At 36.1% G+C, this 20,490-nt stretch overlaps 1 protein-coding gene across 2 annotated transcripts in view; it reads right to left on the bottom strand.

Moving 5' to 3' along the window:
- ARHGAP15 (Rho GTPase activating protein 15) overlaps positions 1 to 19,191 on the bottom strand; it is a 613,208-nt gene extending 594,017 nt beyond the window's left edge. The window contains exon 1 of one of the 2 annotated variants that reach the window (XM_059053493.2): positions 19,052 to 19,191. The gene's annotated coding sequence lies outside the window, so the exon portion shown is untranslated. The remainder of the gene's footprint in view (positions 1 to 19,051) is intronic. The other variant, XM_067027507.1, reaches the window with a different exon arrangement.
- Positions 19,192 to 20,490: the final 1,299 nt, after the last annotated feature.

The raw sequence follows: 20,490 nt of genomic DNA, 5'->3' as shown, positions 1-20,490 counted from the left end.
TAAGATTAGTGAAACTGCTTCTGAATTTCCCTCTGGTGATCAGGTAAGCAGTAAAAAATAGAAAAGCAAATAGGAACAAAATGCCTGCGTTATTGTAATTATGTTCAGGCAGCATAAGAAATTTTATGAAATGGCAATCTCCTTAGATACACAGGAGACCCATAAGGGGCATAAGTAGTGCAATCTTTTCTCTGTTTCCTCTGTCAGTTTTGAACTAATCTAGCAAGAAATGCTGAGCCATTTTCCGCCTCTTGCGTACAAGTATCAATTAAGGGAAAACAGGGTGACTATCTTAGGGCACTGGATGATGAAATGTCACTTAAGGAGAAAACATCAGCTGTAGGAGTTGTTCGGCAGCCACAAAATTAAAAAACACTGGCAAAACAAGCAGTCTCACCCTCTGGGACAGGGCTCATTCTCTGATCTTTGTTGGAAGAGTATCAAGTGCACAAATATACATTTCAACCTGCGATTGCTTGTTCCCTCAAATTTCATGTTCTATAGTATTTATTTCCTAAAGGACATGACTCAGTTGCAAAGCCCTTTTACCAAGCAGATTAAATCTAATCACACATTGATTGCAGTACACTGGGCTCCCTCCATCTCCATCTTGGCCTGCCCGAGTTAAAATATGAGGAAGCTGCACATTGCGTAGTTTTTGACAGTAATTAACAGGAGTCAGTAATTGACAGTAGGAAAATGTGGATGACATTTGTTTTATTTAGCAAATTTTTTATTGTATCCAATTAGTCTTTCCCTAATGCTCATGTCTTCAAACTCTGAATTGACTGAATTGGATTTCAGTGCCAAAGGGACCTGTCTGAGAATGGGACAGTAATATAGTCCACTGTTGTGACAATGACAGCACCATTAAGATAAAACATTTCAGCATATCTTTAAAAATGCATTTAAAAATTGGTTTCTCTCTTGCTCAATTATATATGCATAAAATACATTTTAAATAGTTTTGGGGTTTATGTGTGTGTATGTATATGACTGCGTTTGCATATAAAGTTCAATGAATTGTCACAAACTGAATGCACACTCCTGTAACCACACCCAAACCAAGAAACTCAACATCATCAGCACTCCAGAAGCCCTCTGAAGCTCCCTTCCGGTCACTACCCACCTCACCCCACCAAGGATAATCAACATTCTGTCTTCTTAGTTTTGCCTACTTTTGATCTTTATATAAAAGGAAACCTAGAGTATATACTGTTTAATTGCTGGGCTTATTTCACTCAAATTTTCATTTGTATAGCTGATTGCTGTGTGATATTCTTTGGAAGCACCTGTGCAAAACTTTTGCTAATTCTTCTATTAGGGTGTTTGTCCTTTTCTTACTGATTTGTATGAGTTGTTTTTATATTCTGGATACAAGTTTCTTTTTAATATATATGTTGCAATAATGATCCTTTTTTTCATTTGTAGGTTGCTTTTTACTCTTATTGTAATATGTTCATTAGTAGAGGTTCTTAGCTTTAATATATCCAATTTATCATTTATCTCCTTTTACAATTAGTGCTTTTTTTGTCCTCTTAAGAAATTCTTACCTAATCCAAGGCCACAAAGACTATCCATATATTTTCCTCTAAAAAGTTTTGTTATTTAAACTTTTTTTTTAAAGATTTATTTATTTATTTTATATTTATTTTTGGCTGCATTGGGTCTTTGTTGCTGTGCATGGTCTTCCTCTAATTGTGCCGAGCGGGGGCTATTCTTCATTGCAGTGCGCAAGCTTCTCATTGCAGTGGCTTCTCTTGTAGCGGAGCACGGGCTCTAGGTGTGTGGGATTCAGTAGGTGCAGCGTGTGGGCTCAATAGTTGTGGCTCACGGACTCTAGAAAGCAGGCTCAGTAGTTGTGGTGCACAGGCTTAGTTACTCCGTGGCATGTGGGATCTTCCCAGACCAGGGCTTGAACCCATGTCCCCTGCATTGGCAGATGGATTCTTAACCACTGCACCATCAGGGAAGTCCCTAAACTTTTTTCTAGAACTGTGATCCTTCTGGAAATAATTGTTGTGTTGGGTGTGAGGCAGGATAACCTTCTTTCTATATAAATAATTCATATGTATGTGTGTGTGTGTGTATATATATATTTTTTAATTAGAAGGACTTCTCATCTCTCGTGATTTATCTAGGTGAAAAAGGACCAGGATCTGGCCCTCCATCTGAAGTGAACAGATGCTGGAGAGCTTTCCTATCCACAAATATTGACAGTAGGTGCAGTTGTGTCTAATAATTACATAAATATCTGGCTACAATCTTGGTAAATACTGGCAACTAGGTATCCAAGTTGAATAGAAAGATTTATCTAACAGGTGGGAAGAAACAACCATTCTGAGAGGAGCGATACTCAGAAGTTCATATTTGCAGATTGTTATCAACTAGGAGGGTTGTTAGTGTCAGAGTTCTGAACACTGGGTATTTGTTCAGCGCTAGCTCAGTTATCCACATGGGAGACTCTCAGAGAGGTACGACTTTCATCCTAGCAAGAGAATGAGGCAATGAATGAACAGGCTTCCAATAGAGGAAGTTGTGGTCAGGGACAAAACAAATGCCTAATGAGGAAGGACTCGCTGAGGCACTGGGACTTGTAAATAAGGGGGCAACACACTTGATTTGTGTATCACAAGTGCAGACTAAAAGCCATAATCACGTGTTATAATTTATTATTGAACTCACAGAACTCCATTTCACTGGAATTAGTTAAAAATCACCTGCGTTAAGCTTTCTCCTGGGAGTTAGGGTCACAAATAACTCAACTTCAGTTGAAAAAGAAAAGGTGTCTCTAGAAGTGAGGAAGAAGACAGCTATAGAGCAATGATTCTCAAGGGTCAGTGTGAGTAGCTTCATAAACATGCAGATTTAACTGCACCTTCCCAAGATATTTCCATTCAGCAAGACTGAGGAGGAGCCTGAGAAAGGACATGTTTGGCCATCACCCTTGGTGATTCAAATGCACACTGAACTTTGATGAGAAACAAGTCTATAGAATTATCTAAAGTTATTTTTTATTTCATATCTGCATTGTCCTAAAAATGTTACCAATTACTACAGTGCCTTATTTTTAAAGCCCATTGGTACTAGGTTCATATTTGTTAATATGTTTGCTCTAATTAAGTTTTCTGGAAGTAAACCTCACTTTGGAATATGTTGGTGGTTTGGGGGAGTGGTGTGGATCACAGTTGAGAACAGTGAGGAGAGAAGTGAGCAGGTAGCTAAGTAAGTAGTATATAAATTGACACACAGACACATAGGTACGTGAAAGTAATACTATGAGTATCCTATTTAAGATTAATTAAAATATGATGTTTAGCTATTCAGAACATACATCCAGTCCTAACTATTGCTGCAAAATGAATTATTTTACATAAATGAAAAACCCAGTAGTATCATACCACAAACATCTAGGTCTATTGCAGAACTTTCAGCAAGTTGTTTTTTGTTTGTTTGTTTGTTTTTTTAATGTTTATATCATGAACATAGTAAGTGTGAGTAAAACAACGCCAATTTGAACACTTGAAAAACTGTTCTCTTGCTTGTTAAATATCAAAGGGTGTTTAGTGTGAGAACAAAACAGATTCCACAAAATATTGTTGTTTTCAAATTTAATCTGAAATTTTGTGGAAGTGAGGCTTTCTTTCATGAAGCCAAGAATGTCAAAATAGCAAAAAAAATATTTAGCAGTCCACATTATTTAAATTAAAAGTTTCTGACTGAGTTTTTCCAATCCTAGTCTTTGAAGATACTTCAATATGCTCTGTATATTATACATCTTAAATTGTGTTCTTTCTAGACTGGTTAACTAAAGGCTCTTATGATGCTATAGTCTCTTGAAGAGCTTCAGCTGTATTACTAGGAACCTCAACCCAGGATTTGTTTAGGGGATATTTTCCCACTTAAATAAGTCCTGTTTTGCTTCTCTTTCCTCAAAGTAGAGTTCAGAGGCCTCTCCCCAGGAGGTAGGAGGTAGAGGAGATGGTTATATTCATTATCGAACTAGGTTCCAGTTAATTGAGTGTTACTGTAATTTGAAGTAATGTAGCTAAATTTCTATCTTAATTTAGGCTCCTCATAAAGCAAACTATAGTATTTTAGCTTGGACACACTGAAGTAAAAAAGGAATTCATAAATGTTAGAGTTTTTAAATGTCTATCAGGATTACCTTTTCAATTTAAAAATTATTGAACAGTAATTCTTTTTCTGTCTGTCCTCCCATATCATTTATATCCATTGCCATGACCACTTCTGGAACTTAGAGATAATCATCTATTAATAGATAACATATGATAAAATGGGTTATACAACCACATTTGGGCTACATTTCCTCATTCTATGCACCGTGATTTTCACACATGTATGTGTGTGTATGCATGTGTGCACATATGTTTAAATTGTGGTTACTATTATTATCACCACTTAAGATATACAAAACTCCCTTTTATTTCCCCTACAACAATTCATCCTTTACAAGTGTAGATGTTCTGGTCGGTATCCAATACCTTGTGATTTTGTGAAAATCAGGGAAACTAAGGATTACTATACTTGCTATTATTTACAAAAGTTAACCTTTTGGAGGCAGATATTAATGTTTAAAAAAATGCTTTGAAGAGGGTTGGTAGCAGAAGGGTTTGTTCTTCCAAGTAAGGAAACTGAGCCTAGTCATGAAAGGCAGACAAACAAAACAAGGACCTAAACGAAAAAGTTACAGATAAATGGAGGTTTTTCATAAAGTAATGTGCTAGTCAGTCTCTAAACACTTATTACGATTTATTGTGTGTATAGAAGTTAGTTGGAGGATTCTAGTTCTCTCTAATCATTACACCCTGCTCCTGTTTTCTTAGGAACAGCTATAAATTCAAGAAGAGGTGGAAAACCGGCAGACTGCCAACCAAATTCAACCCACAGACATATGTTGTTGGGCCTGAACAATGTTTTGGAGTGTTTTGAATCAGTTTCCAATTGAAACATGAGAATTTTTACTTTAAAAAAAAAATGAATATCTGTGTGTCTTCTCTCGAAAAATGATGAGATGTGAAAAACTGGTCAAGGTATGCATGGTAACTGTCAGGTGGAGGTGGGCAGCTTCAACATCTTGTAAATAGGACAAGTTCTCTCTGATTCAGACTTTCTCTCCCTTCCGCCTTGATTTGCATAGAAAACTTGACTGATCTGGGAATATCCATGACTGTGACCCCAGGTGTCAATCACCTCTAGGAGTTTTGCTCCTCTAATTTGAGGGTTGAGCAGAGTTTCTGCGGCATATTAAATTAATATCATTTTCAATATCTTATAATTTTAAAATCCAAGCTGGTAGGATTGAAAAGGGAGGACAAAACCAAGAGACTGAATTTGTACTTCTGCTTTAGAAAGTGGTTCACTGGAGATTAACATTATTTCATTTATTTGTACAATTTTTTCAACATGATCAGAAATTACCAAGAGTAGGATATTGTGCTGTGCTCTTTGCTATTGCTGAGTAAGTTCCCATTTCCCCCTCTCTGCTCTGACCTCCTTTACTGTTCCTATTATATTTTGGCAGATAATCATATCCTGACTTCTTTTGTTCTCTGTTATCTATTTGAGTTGCATGTCCCTCTGCCAAATTGACTGTGGGATCCTTAAAGTCAGACGCTGTATTTTTTCAGTGTTGTTGCTCTGCATTGTACCAAGAACATTACAGGTATTTGGTCCCTGTCTGAAATCCGCTGCCTCTAATTCTGCCAAGTACTATGAGCATTTCCAACAAGTTCAGGTTTGCCACCATATTAGAATGGTCCTGATTCTCAGTCCCAAGTGTTACTGGATTCTCATGCTTCTTTCCTACTTCTCCACATCAAAAGCTGTCAAATGCACCTGGGATACAGTGCATGATGGTTAGGGCAAGTCAGAACATCCACTACATCTCAACTTGCCCCCATCCCTGACTCAAGACATACTCTCTACCCACCTGCCATACTGACTAGTCTCTGGTTTTCCTTTCAAGCTGATTTCCCACCCTGAAACTATGGCCCACTTGTTAATCTACTTTCTTAGAGCCAGACTTCTAACCTAAAGCCCTCTGGCATGTAGGATGCAGCTAATTCTCCAGGGACAGAACCACAGCCACTTATCTCCTGGCATCCTGTCAGTCACTTCCCACTGCCACACCTTGCTGTCATTTAATGGACATCCTAATACCAAGTGCTTTCAGGATTAGGACTGAGATTGGTGTATTCAGTCAACCTCCATACATGGACTCCTGAGCAGGTTTCCTCAGGGGAAAACAAAACAGAATAAAAACAGAAAAAGACTTTGCTAACTGGATAAGCACCTTGGACACTCCAACATCTTATTTTTTTCCTCAGAATCATTTTGCTAGGACCCCCATGCCTCATGAACAATCTGCATTAATACTTTATAACCCTAGGCAAAAATTAGGTATAATATAAAAGTGGGTGAAAAGAATTCTACTTTTTTTTCTCTCTTTCGGTTTCTGTAGTTCTTCTTTGCTTCATTTTAATTATAAGTCCAAGAGTCAGTGACTGCCTTTTACTTTTTAAACTGCTCTGTGTGATGAATATTAATTCTTCAAAATTAAAGGGTATTTTTGGTTAGGACACATCTTGAGCTGCTCAGAGGAAAATTTCCATATCAACCAAAAATTGGTAAACAAACAAGAAAAGAGTGAGTCTTCTTCCTTTTCCTCCACACAGCTGTATTGAGGAAATGAAACTAATAGCAAGAAATTGCTTTTGATGAGTTCCAAATCCTATCATAATACTTAGAATTGAAATAAATCAAAATTATCCTGGCAGGATTTTTATATCATAATGAAGAGGAGAACCGTCATCATTTGATTCAAGACCTGATAAAACAATTACTACTATAACTACTATTCATGCTATATTTAACCCTTCTAAAACAATACTGTGTGACACAAACTAGGCAAAATTCTTTATATACATTCTTTTTTTATCTTGTGAGGAAACTCCTCATTTTATAGATAAGGAAACTTGGTCTCAGAGAGATTAAGTAACTTGTACAATATAACATATACAATACCTAGCAAGTGGTGGAGCCCAAGATTGAACTTTGTTTTTTCTGACTTCCCAGGCAGTGCTCTTAATATCTTTACTATCTCTCACACCAGTCAGAATGGCCATCAAAAAATCTACAAACAATACATACTGGAGAGGGTGTGGAGAAAAGGGAACCCTTCTACACTGTTGGTGGGAATGTAAATTGCTATAGCCACTATGGAGAACAGTATGGAGGGTCCTTAAAAAACTAAAAATAGAGCTACCATATGACCCAGCAATCCCACTCCTGGGCATATATCCAGAGAAAACCATAATGCAAAAGGATGCATGCGACCCTTTTGACGTTCACTGCAGCACTATTTACAATAGCCAGGACATGGAAGCAACCTAAATGTCCATCGAAGAGGAATGGATAAAGAAGATGTGTTATATATACACAATGGAATATTACTCAGCCATTAAAAGGAACGAAATTGTGCCATTTGCAGAGACATGGATGACCTAGAGACTGTCATATAGAGTGAAGTAAGTCAGAAGGAGGAAAAACAAATATCACATAATATTGCTTATTGTGGAATCTAGAAAAAATGGTACAGATGAACTTATTTGCAAATGAGAAATAAAGCCACAGATGTAGAGAACAAACTTACGGTTACCAAAGGAGGAAGGGAGGGGTGGGACAAATTGGGAGATTGGGATTGACATATATACACTACTACGTATAAAACAGACAACTAATGAAAACGTACTGTATAGCACAGGGAACTCTACTCAGTGATCTGTGGTGACCTAAATGGGAAGGAAATCTAAAAAAGAGTGGATACGTACAACTGATTGACTTTGCTGTACAGCAGAAACTAATACAACATTGTAAAGCAACTATACTCCAAAAAAAAAAAAACCACTTCACTATCTCCACAAGAAATAAAAACGTTCTAGACCAGAATTTGGGAGAACTATGCTCTCAGCATGTCCTCAAACACTTCTATTTCTCCACGCTTCCTTGTCTTCTACTAAATCTGCTTTTACCACTAGCTTGCTAGAATAATCACATAAAATAATTATGCAAAATCACTTTTAAAACTCTAAATAGAATATAACTAGGTCATAGAAATTCTTACTTGTATTAACGTGAACCCAACCATCACCATGAAGACATAAAATAAATGTTAAATATGCAAAATAAAGAGGTAAGAGAAATAGGAGTATGAAAGTAAATAAGACCCCTTTGCCATAGTCTAGACAAGACTTAATGGATATCCAAATTAGTAACTATGACAATAAGTGAACACAGAGAGAAGGAAATGGTTGCCCCTAACAATGACAGTTGATTGTATGTATGGACAGGAGTCCTCGGAGATACCAAGCTCACTTACTTAAGTGATTTGAAGAACAGAGATAGCTTAATTGAAGTTGTAAAGAGAATGGGGATTCTGTAGGAAGATTATAGGCTTAACATGAGACATATTCAGTTTGAACTTCTGATGGGACATCATGGAAGAGGTTATCAAGTGACAATTCGAACTAAGAACAATATTGGGAGAGAGACCAAAGCCAAAGATAAAAAATTAAGGACCATATTGATTAAATTTAAATCATAAGAGTGGATAAGAATGTCAAAGTAGTCTTGTGAGAAGAGGAGATGGCCTAAAGCTGTGCCATCCACTAGAAATAATTTGCCACACAAATAATTTAAAAGTTTCTGGTAGCCATACTAGATGAGTAAAATGAAATAAGTGATTATATTAAAATAAAATAAATATTAAAAAATGATTAAAATATTAAAATAATATTAAAATAATATATTATAATATATTTTATTTATCCTACTATGTCAAAATTTTATAATTTTAGCATATAATCAATGTAAAAATATTAAGGAGATATTTTATAACTTTTTTATTTGTACTGTCTTCAAAAACTGGTGTTTATTTTACACTCAGTTTAAACTAGCCACATTTCAAGTGCTAAATAGCCATCTGTAGCTAGTTTCTACCATAATGGACAGCATGATTCTAAGAAGGAATTGGGAATCTAAGGGCAGAAGGGAGACATAGGGTCCAGAGAAGACAGAAGAAGTGAAATAGAAAAGGTACCTACAGTATGACAAAAACTAAGGCAAAAATGTTTTCTTCCTCACATATTTTATAACTTCTCTACATAAGGATATATGTATATAGTGAAAAAGCAACAGGTTTTCCACAGATGGCATAGTTTTAGATATCAAACAAAGCAGGATCCTTCTAGACCCTTTCAGACTATAGGACCTCATGAATGAAGTCCAGTATCACTTAACTGCTGACACCTAACAGGATTAGAAATTATAGCATGGCATAGTGAAAATAACACAGATTTTGCATTACCCAAATCTGCCGACAAATCGTAACACACCAACCAAACAGCATTATAAATTTGGGCACTTACCCACTTAACCTAAGCTTCCTTATCTTTAAAATGGAGATACTAACTCTCTTACATGATTTTTGTGGGATTCAAATACTATTAGGTATGCCAAACACCTGATACATAATACACATTGAATAAATCATAGCTCTGATAATTATTATTAATAATGCCACTCTAATAATTTATATTAATGAATGTCTCATGCTACTGTAAGCATCTAGACAAGAAGGGGATATTGTTTGTTTGGGGTAACACCATGGTACCTAACACAGTGTTGGAGACACCACTGGGGTAATCAACACTCATTTTTCCTCCTACATTCTACTTCCTTTAGGAGAACCATCAAGGTATAGAGGTTAAGATTACTTGATTTCCCAAATAAGATGAATATGGGCTTCATTTCTCAGTTTCTATCCCTTAAAATTCTAATATGAAATTAACTGAAGTGGAAAGATAAATTAAAAAAAAAAAAATTTCCCCCGACTCAGCACTTAATTTCCTGAGCATTCTACCTTTGCTAGTTATTTTAAAAAGAAATCTCGTTTTGACTCTAAGCTTGTCATTACATCAGCAGAGACTAAAATAAAAAGTTCTCTAAGTGTTTAGTAAATGAATCTAAAGTAAACAAAATTATTCAATTTTAATACCCTGGTTTTAGAAAAACAGCGTAAAATTTAAATGCTTAGAAAGTAGCTGTTGTTCTCTATCAATTTACGCAACATGTTTTCAGATGGAGGGTTATTTGTTTTGAGTTTCAAAACAGTGCCACAGTATATAATGGATCCAGCATTCCATTCCAACCTTTCATCACTGCCAGGTTGCTCAAAATGAACCCATAAAGTGTCATTTGCTTGAAATACGTTTCTAGCTTCTCTTCCCCTAAACTTATCTTATTTTTTAGATCCAAGTCACAAATCTCCAGAAAGCCTTCCCTGACTCTACAGCCCACAGTCAGCTTTTATATTATTTGTTCTTTCACTAATCAAATATTTATTGAGTGTTTATTATATGCCTACCATTGTTCTAGGTTCTAGGTATTCAGTAGTAAAAAGGCAAACAAAGTCAGTACTCTCATGGACCATTCAGTTCAGGGTAAAGATAGCCACTAAACAATGTAATAATGATTCCTCATATCCAAAATGCTATTTAAGCAAACAAAAGCAGAGTAATTAGATAAAGGGCCTGACAAATCATGGAAAAAGACTGAATTAATTTAAAGTATAATAGAAAATCATTTGGAATGTTTTAGTTGGAGAACTATATGATTTAAGTCTTAAGAAAGTCACTCTGGCTACTCTTTGGAGAATGACTATCATGTAAAAATTAGAATCAGGCAGATGAGTCAGAGGACTCTGCAGTAACAGCAGTAGAGGTGGTAAGAAGTGATTAAATTTGGGATATTTTGATACACATTTACCCCTTGCTTAATGTCTAATTCATTCTTGCTAAGAGAAAGTCAGTTAAATAAAAGCTCAAGATACCCAATCAACATTTATAAATATAAAAATGCATGAATAGATTTTAAAAATGGGTTTATGTAAGTAGTAACAACAATTTGAAAAATAAGTACATAGAATATAAAAAGTATATTTATTAAATTTCCTTTTTTCCTGTATCTTTTATGTCACCAATATTTTCAATGCTTATGAAACTTACAGTTTTCTTGCTGTCAGAGCATACTTAATGATAAATTACAGCAAAAAAAAAAAAAAAAAAAAAAACCCAACAATTTTAGGGCCAAAAAACCTGACTGGAATGTTCTACAAGTTGCTACTTCATCAACCTTCTTGAGTTCATTCAAAAATGTTCAAATCAACATTGCTCCATATATTTTGTATGATTCTTCTCTAACTTGAAACTAGAAAGTGAATTAGTAAGCGTGGTTTATCTAAAATTGTGATGTCATCTAAATGTCACATATTGTAGTGTATTCATTTAGCAGGTTTTTTGAGGAAAATTCATTATACCGAGAAACAAAAAATAAAAAGAGCCATTAGTATGAAAAAAAGAAGATATAACTTTTCAAGAGCCATCATCGAGAAAAGTAAACAGGATTATGGGGGTAAGTCAATTTTACAGGCTCTGCTTATTGCTGATTAATTGGATGTGGTTTGGGGTAGGGGGTATGTGAGAAAGAGTGGAATTGAGGGTAATTCTTAATTTATTATCTTGAACAGAGAGATGAATGATGGTGCCATTAAATGAGATAAATGAAAATAGGAGAGAAGCAGGTTGTGTTGGGTAAGTGGGGAGTAAATAAGAGCTTAGTTTTGAACATAGTCATTTTGATGTCTCTTGAAATATTCAACTGTAGATGATAGGTAGGCAACTGCACTTACGGTTTTAGTGTTAAAAAACAAACTTTTTGGTCTTGAGGTCTAAATAGAATATAGATAGTGGTTAAGAATCCACCTGCCAATGCAGGGGACACGAATTTGATCCCTAGTCCGGGAAGATCCCACGTGCCGTGGAGCAACTAAGCCCGTGCTCCACAACTACTGAGCCTCTACTCTAGAGCCCGTGAGCCACAGCTACTGAAGCCCGCACGCCTAGAGCCCGAGCTCCGCAACGAGAAGCCACTGCAATGAGAAGCCCGCACACCGCAACGAAGACCCAACGCAGCCAAAAATAAATGAAAATTTTTTTTAAAAAAAGAATATGGATAGTATTTAAAATCATGGCACTAAATAATAGCACCTAGGAATAAACTAAGAAGACGATAGCTAGGACCAGAAAGGTAGAAATCTGAAGACTGAGTACAGTACATTTTAACATTTAGAGGGCTGGATAATGAGGAAGAGTTAGCAAAGAGACAGAGAAGGAGCATCCAAATAGTTTGGAGAAAAACTGGGAGAATGAAATATCATAGAAGTTTAGTGAAGAGAGAGTTTCAAGAGAGAAGGAATGTTCAATTGCATCAAATGCAACTCAGATATGGATAATATAAAGATGCATAAATAGCCATTGGATTTGGAAAAATGAAACCATTGGGACTCTGACATAGCATGTTCTCTAATATTTCTAAGGCCTTGCATTTATACTTATAAATTTATATTTGTGCACTAAGCTACCTAAGATGGTTTCACTGGCTAGTTAGCACACTGAGTCTCTGTATCCCCAATAATTCTTAGCATAACACAGTATACTTAGTTGGAGCTAAAAATTATTTATGGAATAATAAATATGGAATTTATGGAATTGAATAGGGCTGATGCCCATTGAAAGAGAAAAATTAACTTCAAAATTCACAGTTGTACTGTATGTTTTTGACGAGGCCAATTTTTAAAATAAGATAGTCTGCCTATTCTTTGGCATCCTCTAAATACTCCCTCTCATCAAATGGACTTTCTTACCATTTCAAAGAAGATAGAATCCATGAAGCAAGTATTCCTCACCATCCTCTCCTCACTTCATCTTATCTGTATCCAGTTCATCTACATGCACACTCATTAAAGCACTCGTCCTTCTGTTTCAGGTTAATTTATCTACTTGAGCTAGTGATTACACCCATCTGTCCTAGTATCCTCTGAGACCTTGTTGGATGTCTGGATATATATATATATATATATATATATATTTTTTTTTTTTTTTTTTTTTAATTTTCATTCCTTTTCTATTTTCCTTCACTTCAGTGATCATGTTTCATCCTTTTTTAGCTACTGCTTATTTCAAGCTTTATAAAAAGAGTATTTTACACATGCTAGCCCTGATTCCTTATTTCCTTTAACATCTCATTCTAGGCTTGAACTTAACTAATGCTTTTGGTCCTTAATTATGCAGTTGAGAAAGGATACATTCTGTCATTAGGCAAAACAAATAGACCTTTAATCTTTTAAAAACAGGCTCAACCTCAATCATAATAACAGAAATATTACATAAAACTGTATCAAGATACATTTTTCTACAGACTGGTAAAACCTGAAATGTTTGGTAACACAAACTGTTAGAAAAGCTATGGAGCTTCCACCAGCCCTCTCATTAAGTGCTGATGGAAATTCAAAGTTACAACTAACATGAAGGATAGTTTGGCAATAACTATCAAAATTATTTTATCTCTTGGCTCATAAATAAATAGTTTTAATAAATTAAATTTCTGGGATTTCATTCCATAGGTATATTTTCAAATGTACACAATTATATTAAAACATTCTTTGTATTTGCAAAAAATTGAAAACACCCATGACTCTTTTAGACTGGTTAGATTAAGTATGCTATATCCACACAGTGGAATACTGTACAACTATAAACAAAGAGAGAGAGAGAGAGAATTAGACAGTTTCTTATTTTGATAATTAAAATATCTCTAAGATATTACTGAAAGAAAAAAGAAGTGGAGAGGTGTATATAGTGAACTCCCTTTAATATAATAAAGAAATATATACACACACGTGCGTATATACATACATGCTTTTGCACAAAGAAACTATGAAGGATTAAAAAAAACCCATGAAAAGTGGTTGCCTGTTGGGTTAAGGTGGGAGTAAACAGACGTATATAGAAATAGGAATGTTAGAAAGACTTTCATTAAAATATTTATATTTAGGTTTTGTTTGTTTTCAAACCATTTCACTGTATGACTTATTCTCAAATTGAAAACAACACAACAAAGCTCCGCAATAGGAAAAAAAAAAAATCATTATAACCACAGCCTATATAAGAACCTCGAGGCACCTGGGGAGGTGCGCCAGTGACTTGTCTTAAAGGAAAGTTCCCTTCACAGACGACCACCATTTCTCCAAATCACCGTAAAGAGTATGTCACCAATAGTGACGTATATACAAGAAGTAAATAAATCCTGATGCTAGACAGCCCACCCAGATGCAAAACGTGGCCATCCAGCGATGGATTTCCCCCACTCAACAACCCTGTTGGTACTTACAGCCCTTACCTATTAGAATCTCAAGCCATCTGCCCCGACCTCTTGCTAGTATACTTACAGCTAACAACAGGAGACAACTCACTCCGCCTGGGAAATTCTCTGATACTCCATGTTTTTGTCCCCTGACACATTCCCTTTCTGTCTCTTGGAATGTTTCTCACCTCCCCAGTCCTAGCTTTCTCTGGATACTATCATAGTAGTCCGCCCCCCACGCCTTATCTATGGGGACGCATTCCAAGAGCCACGGTGGATACTGAAATCGCAGATAGCACCGAGTCCTATATAGTCTGTTTTTCCCTATACATACATACCTATGGTAAAGTTTAATTTATAAATTAGGCACAATAAAAGATTAACAACAACTAATAATGAAATAGAACAATTATAACAATATACCGTAATAAAAGTTATGTGAATGTGGTCTCTCACACACACACAATATCTTATTGTACAAATTCAATGCCGTTTTCATCTTAATTAAGCACTTACCACACACTGCGGCCATAACTTTTGCAGTTCGAGGTGCCACAACAAAACGGACAGAGATTTATTTTTCCTTCTTCACAATTTCACAGATAGAAAAATTCAGGTTCGTCCGTACAGTAGATCTGAGCAACCTCGGCCTACGAATTTTTTTTCTGGCACCCTATCGCTTAGAGGAAGTACTGCAAGGCTATGCGTTGGCATGTCCGATTGGCCGGAAGCACTACTCGCGCATTGGAGCCACTATTAAGCGAATTAAGGGGGACGCAAACACCAGCACCGCGATACCTCAAACTCGCGAGAGCGACGATCTGATAAGCAGGAGTGCAGCTCAGTGCCTCACGGGGGAAACGCTGGACTCGCGAAGATTCCGGTCTGGAGCAGGGCAGCGAGACTTCGTCACACTACCTCAGAAAGGTGAGTCATTTAAAACTCATGGATTATTTCTGGAATTTTCCCTTCAACATTTTCGGACGGTGGTTGACTGCCGGTAACTGAAACCGCGGAAAGCAAAACCCTGGAGAAGGGGGAACTACCGTACAAATATTTCTTCCAAAACTGTCCTGATTTCTCTGACTGGATATGATAAATGATATAACACCTGCAAAATTCTCTAGTTTATTGCCTGCCATATAAGAGGAAGACAAAAATGTTCGATGAAATTCTGAATCCTAATAGAATATTTCTTATATCTTTTTATGGTACTGGATAAAAAGATGTTGGCATTATAATTATTAACCTAGTACTTTTACTGGATTATAAGCTTTTAGAAGACAAGTATTGTGGGGCAAGGGTTTGTACATGGAGTAGCTGTTGAAAAATACTTTAAAATTCAGTTTAATTGAAACACTTGCGTCATTCAGACCTATGCTTAAACTGACGCTGTCTTTCTGTCTGATTACAGAGGTTGGAAAATTTAAGTATTGGTTTTAAATGTGACCCGATGTGGCCGTGTGGTAGTTTTCTATGGCTGTATTACCTCTAAGACATAAAGTCGCTTTTCTTCTGGGGGAAGAATTTTAGTTCCTCAGTGTAGGGACCCCTCTTCTCAGCGGAGAGTCCAGGTGTTGCAGGGGCAGGTGGCTCATCAATGCAAGAGTGGGCCAGTGACCTTAGGCCTGGTCACGCAGGGTGTCTGTGTCTCAGAGGCAGTGATTGGCTCAGTATGGTCACGTGACCCATTTCAGTCCAATCAGATCTCAATCTGAGGTACCTTTGCTGTGGTGATGGGGGAAAGGCGTTCTTTTGTACAAAGTTTGCTGAAAGGGTCAGAAGTAAACCTGAAGCCTTCTGGTCAACTTAGTGTGAGCTTCTGCCAGAGACTGTTTATAGCGGAGTGAAAAAAAAGAGCTAAGGGATGAAGAAAATGATCTTGGTGAATCTGTGTGAGCTGCTGGATCCAGCCTGACTCTTCTTTCCTTGGATTCTCAGTTATACAAATCAGTGCCTATCTCTATTGCCTAGGCTAACTTTAGCTTATTTTCTATCATTTGCAAGCAAAAGAGTTTTGTCTACCGTAAGCTAAAATTTAGCATACTTATAAGTACAGTTTATAGTTTAGTTATATAACATTTATCTTGCAGTACAAAAAATATGGTACCCAAAGTGCTAAATTCGGGATATTAAATGATTTTTTAAATACATATGTAAAACTTTTGATTATGTTAGTTTCTAAGTGTATGGGAATACCAAAATAGTCTGAAGATGTAGTGCAGTTAATTTTCATCTACTACAAGAAAGATGTATATTTCTTAAGGAATGTCTTAGAGAAATGGACACATCTCTGTGATGGACCCTTCACATAAAACATACTCAGAAATTTTGTTTAAATGCCATAGACAAGACGAATGGTTAACAAAACATTCTTTCTCCCCCCAAATATTTTCCCCAAACTGTTTGTAATGGCATCAGTCTCCTCACTTGAGACTAAGGTCCTCAACAGTTAGCTGTTCCCTTGGATCCTGTCTGCTGAGAGAATTTATTAAAATTCTACTGGGAGGAGGAAGGGAGGCCTGAATTACAGGTTACAAGAAACAAAGCTCTGGAACCATCTCTTGTGAGCATGGATTATTTTTATCAGATGCCCTAACTTCTGGAAAATAGGATGAGTACATTTTAAGAACAATGGGAGTGTGATGGAAGGAAAAGTGTAGGGTGTATTTCTCTAGGACCAAGACTGGCAGACCTTAAGTTGGGGACAGAGTGGGCCACTCTGGGACAGAACACTTAAAAAGGACAAGAGAAGGAATATCAAGGGGGGGAAATGTCTCCTTTCTGAATTTTGCTGAATCCTGGCCCCAAGTGGAAAAGCATTTTTTAAAGACTTTCCAAATGAGATTCTCTGCATTGTTTTTATTTCATCAAAATTTGTTTCCTATTCGCTTAAAATGCATAAAGATATATTATAGTAACCTACCTATAATAACTCATTTGCAATTTACCCTCTTAAGATTTGGTCTGTACATCCCAGAGATAATGCATTAGTAGTTTTTACAAACAATTCTGAGAGCATCTTAGGTTACATGAATATCATCTCTACTTATTTCTCTTTATAAATCCATATTAAGTATGTTTAATTAATTCTTAATTTTATACATACCACATAAAATATTTGTCTTTTAATTTAACAGTTTCTGCAAGAAACAAATCATTTTACAAAGATTTGGCTTGTAAAAATATTAAATTATTTAAAAAACTGTTGTGGACTTTTTTCAATACCAAAGGCTTATGTGGATATTCATTCTTGCTAATATGTAAGTACTACATATGTTTATTCATGTGATGCTCTTTTATAATAAAATGAAATAAAGTAATAACATATCAACCAAAACTATCTGAATTATTAAGCTTCTATAGATACAGAGGTTCAGAACCACAGTATTGAAGACAGATTTAAATAATGCTTTCCTTTGTGAGAAAATGCAGCAAATTGAAAAGCTAATCAGAATATCAAAGCAAATGCATATTACCAGGGCTCTCTTACACGCTAACAATAAAAAATGTATTGAACATCAAGTCCTAATCTCTGTTTTTTCATGATCATTTTAATAGTCAACAAATAGCTAGCTTCAGTATTGACAATTGAAGAGGTCTTAAAATGGAGTGTACTAGTATAACTAATAATTTCCTACCAAATTGACTACATCAAAAAACATTTATATGAGTGTTTCAGTAGAAGACAATAAAAGAAAAAATTGTTGCCACTTATCAACCCTGTAACCATTTTTTAATAATACAGAAAAATAGGTGTTGTGGGGCCCTCATGTCCCCCATCCAACAGGACGATAAAAATAATATTACGGAAGGGTGGATCGTATCTGGAGCTTTTGTTAAAATTCCTTCAAAAATCTACAGTCAGATTTATTTTAGGTATTTGTCTCTGAGATGAGCAATACTTTTATATTTTTTGTACATATATTACAGCACACAAAGACATTTTATAAAAGCAAGAAGTCACTATAAAAGAAAAGTTCTTGTCAGTTAATGAATAACAAATCCTTTTAATTTCTGAGGTTATTGTTTTGGAAATCTCAAAGAAGGAAAATTATATAATTACCTAAATAACAGAAGTATATTTCTAATTTGCCTCTTTTCCCAGAAGTAAACCCCTGTGAAGTCATCTGTGACTTCTCCTTTAAACGTACAGTTTTGCTTATGAAATAGAAACTTGCCCTCATTTCACACTATATCTTAAATAAAATTTAGGAAAAAAATCAAAAGTCATGACAGAGAAATTTCTTTGGCATTTTGAAAATTTCCTGCTTTTTAATAGCTATTTAGTAAGCTGTAAATTTAATAAACTACACCTTTTCAAGGGTTTCTAATGCTAACTTTACTACAACACTTTACAGTGGGTACCTTTCACACTGCATGCAATTCAGATGTTATTTCTAATTGTTAAAAAATGCCTTTTTCTCTTTATTATCTAGATCATGAAGAGTGCGTATTTTTATAAAGCAGTCAGTTAAAGATACAAAGTCCCAATTTTTAAAAGCACTTTCAAACTAAACCTATACCTTACTCTGTTTTTAATATTTTCATATAAAATCTTAGTATCTTTTAAAGTACCTTCAAATTTAACTGTTGCAAATTTAAAAACAATATTCTTCTCTACACCAAAGGAAACAAACTGATGTTTCAATCACAAATGAAAACATCACGATTTTGTAGGAAAAGTTTATACATTCCCACTGAAGCATAGGATACTCTGCCAAATATTTTCAAGTTTAAATTGCACGTTCAGTATGAACTCACTTACCTTTCCTCAGTGCTGACTTGTTATTGAAACTGCCATCAACTTCTAACTGTTAATGACTCTTTTAGCAAAAACGGAAAACAGTAAAGTCAAGTCACATGTCTTAAAAGTAGGCCTAGGTTGGATGCTGCTTAATTTCAGTACTGGAGGGAAAAAAAAGGCGGGGGGAGGGGTGTGTGTGTGGAGTGAGCACAAAAACTTTTAAATAAACCACTTCCTGCGTAGATACGGTTAACCACACACATCACATCATTACTCGATTTGAAAAAATTGCCTTCTATAGTCAACAAGATTGTTATTTTTCAGTGTGATTTTCAATTTTCAGACACTGCACATTTGTAAAGGTTTCATCAATTCTGATTTAATGGGGCAAAATGTATGGTTAAAAATTTAGCAGGGAGAGGGGCAGCCTGCTAAGCACCGGGGACACTTCCTCTTTCTCTGCCTTCTAGCAAGGGTTTTAGCCTAAAGCCTGCTCTCCTCAGTCAGCTAGAGCATGTCCATATGCCTTCAGGAGGCTCTGCTTATTGGCTTGGGAAGCCAAGAGACCATCTCCATTCACAGAGCTGGTGCTTCTTACTCACAGAGGGTCCCACAAAGAGGTGCTCCATTACTAAGTTCATGAGGCTTTGGACAGCTTGCATTAGAACTTCAGAGAACACAGCCCAGGGCCCCGCTGCCCCCTGGGGGAATGGAAGGTGCTCATCCAGCACATACTGTGACATTTGCTCTAGGTGGCTCTCACACTGGTGTGTCCTCTCTCTCAGTTGCCTAAGGAGTTCTGATATGTGCTGAAGAACTTTTGCTGTGGTTGAATGATTCTTTGTATGGCCTGACTTAAGAAGGAAAATAAAATAAAGGCTCCAAGCAGTGTCATTTTTGGCATGCTGCTCTGTGCCCTTCTATGTCAAACTTCCACCCGTCCAAGACGTGTTTGGGGTGGGGTGGGGACTCAAAATAGCCATAGGGTGTGCCTCTCAACTGAGCCATGGGCTGCAAGAAGTGAGCTCCTGGGCGTGCAAGCTTGGCTGGTTTTGTGAGACTTGCAGGATATTCACAAAAGGAAAATCTTCCCTTCCAAATATGTGAGAAAGTTAAATGCCAATCTCTTGTCATACAAACCCATCAGACTAGAAATCTATGTAGTAGTTCTCAGTGGTGTGGAAAGTTTGGCACACATAAAGAAAAACTTTAAGAATATATGTGGTGTATATGGCCCAAGATATGCATGGCATGTCCCTGAAAATTAATCTAATTTCTCTAGGAGTTTTCTTTTTAAAATCATATTTCAGATTCACCCTAGAACTCACTGTCAGTTGTCATTCCAGCATACACCTTTTAAAGTTTTTAGAACCCTGAAGGTTTGTACTCAATGTTCCTCCTTAACATTGAAGAGAAAATAGAAAGGACATGATAATGAAAGTGAGGAAGCCAGATTTCAG

The sequence above is a fragment of the Kogia breviceps genome, chromosome 2 (genome assembly GCF_026419965.1).
Source record: "Kogia breviceps isolate mKogBre1 chromosome 2, mKogBre1 haplotype 1, whole genome shotgun sequence".
Taxonomy (NCBI): Eukaryota; Metazoa; Chordata; class Mammalia; order Artiodactyla; family Physeteridae; genus Kogia; species Kogia breviceps.
Note: the sequence above shows the minus strand (reverse complement) of the source record. Positions and strands in the feature narration are given on the sequence as shown.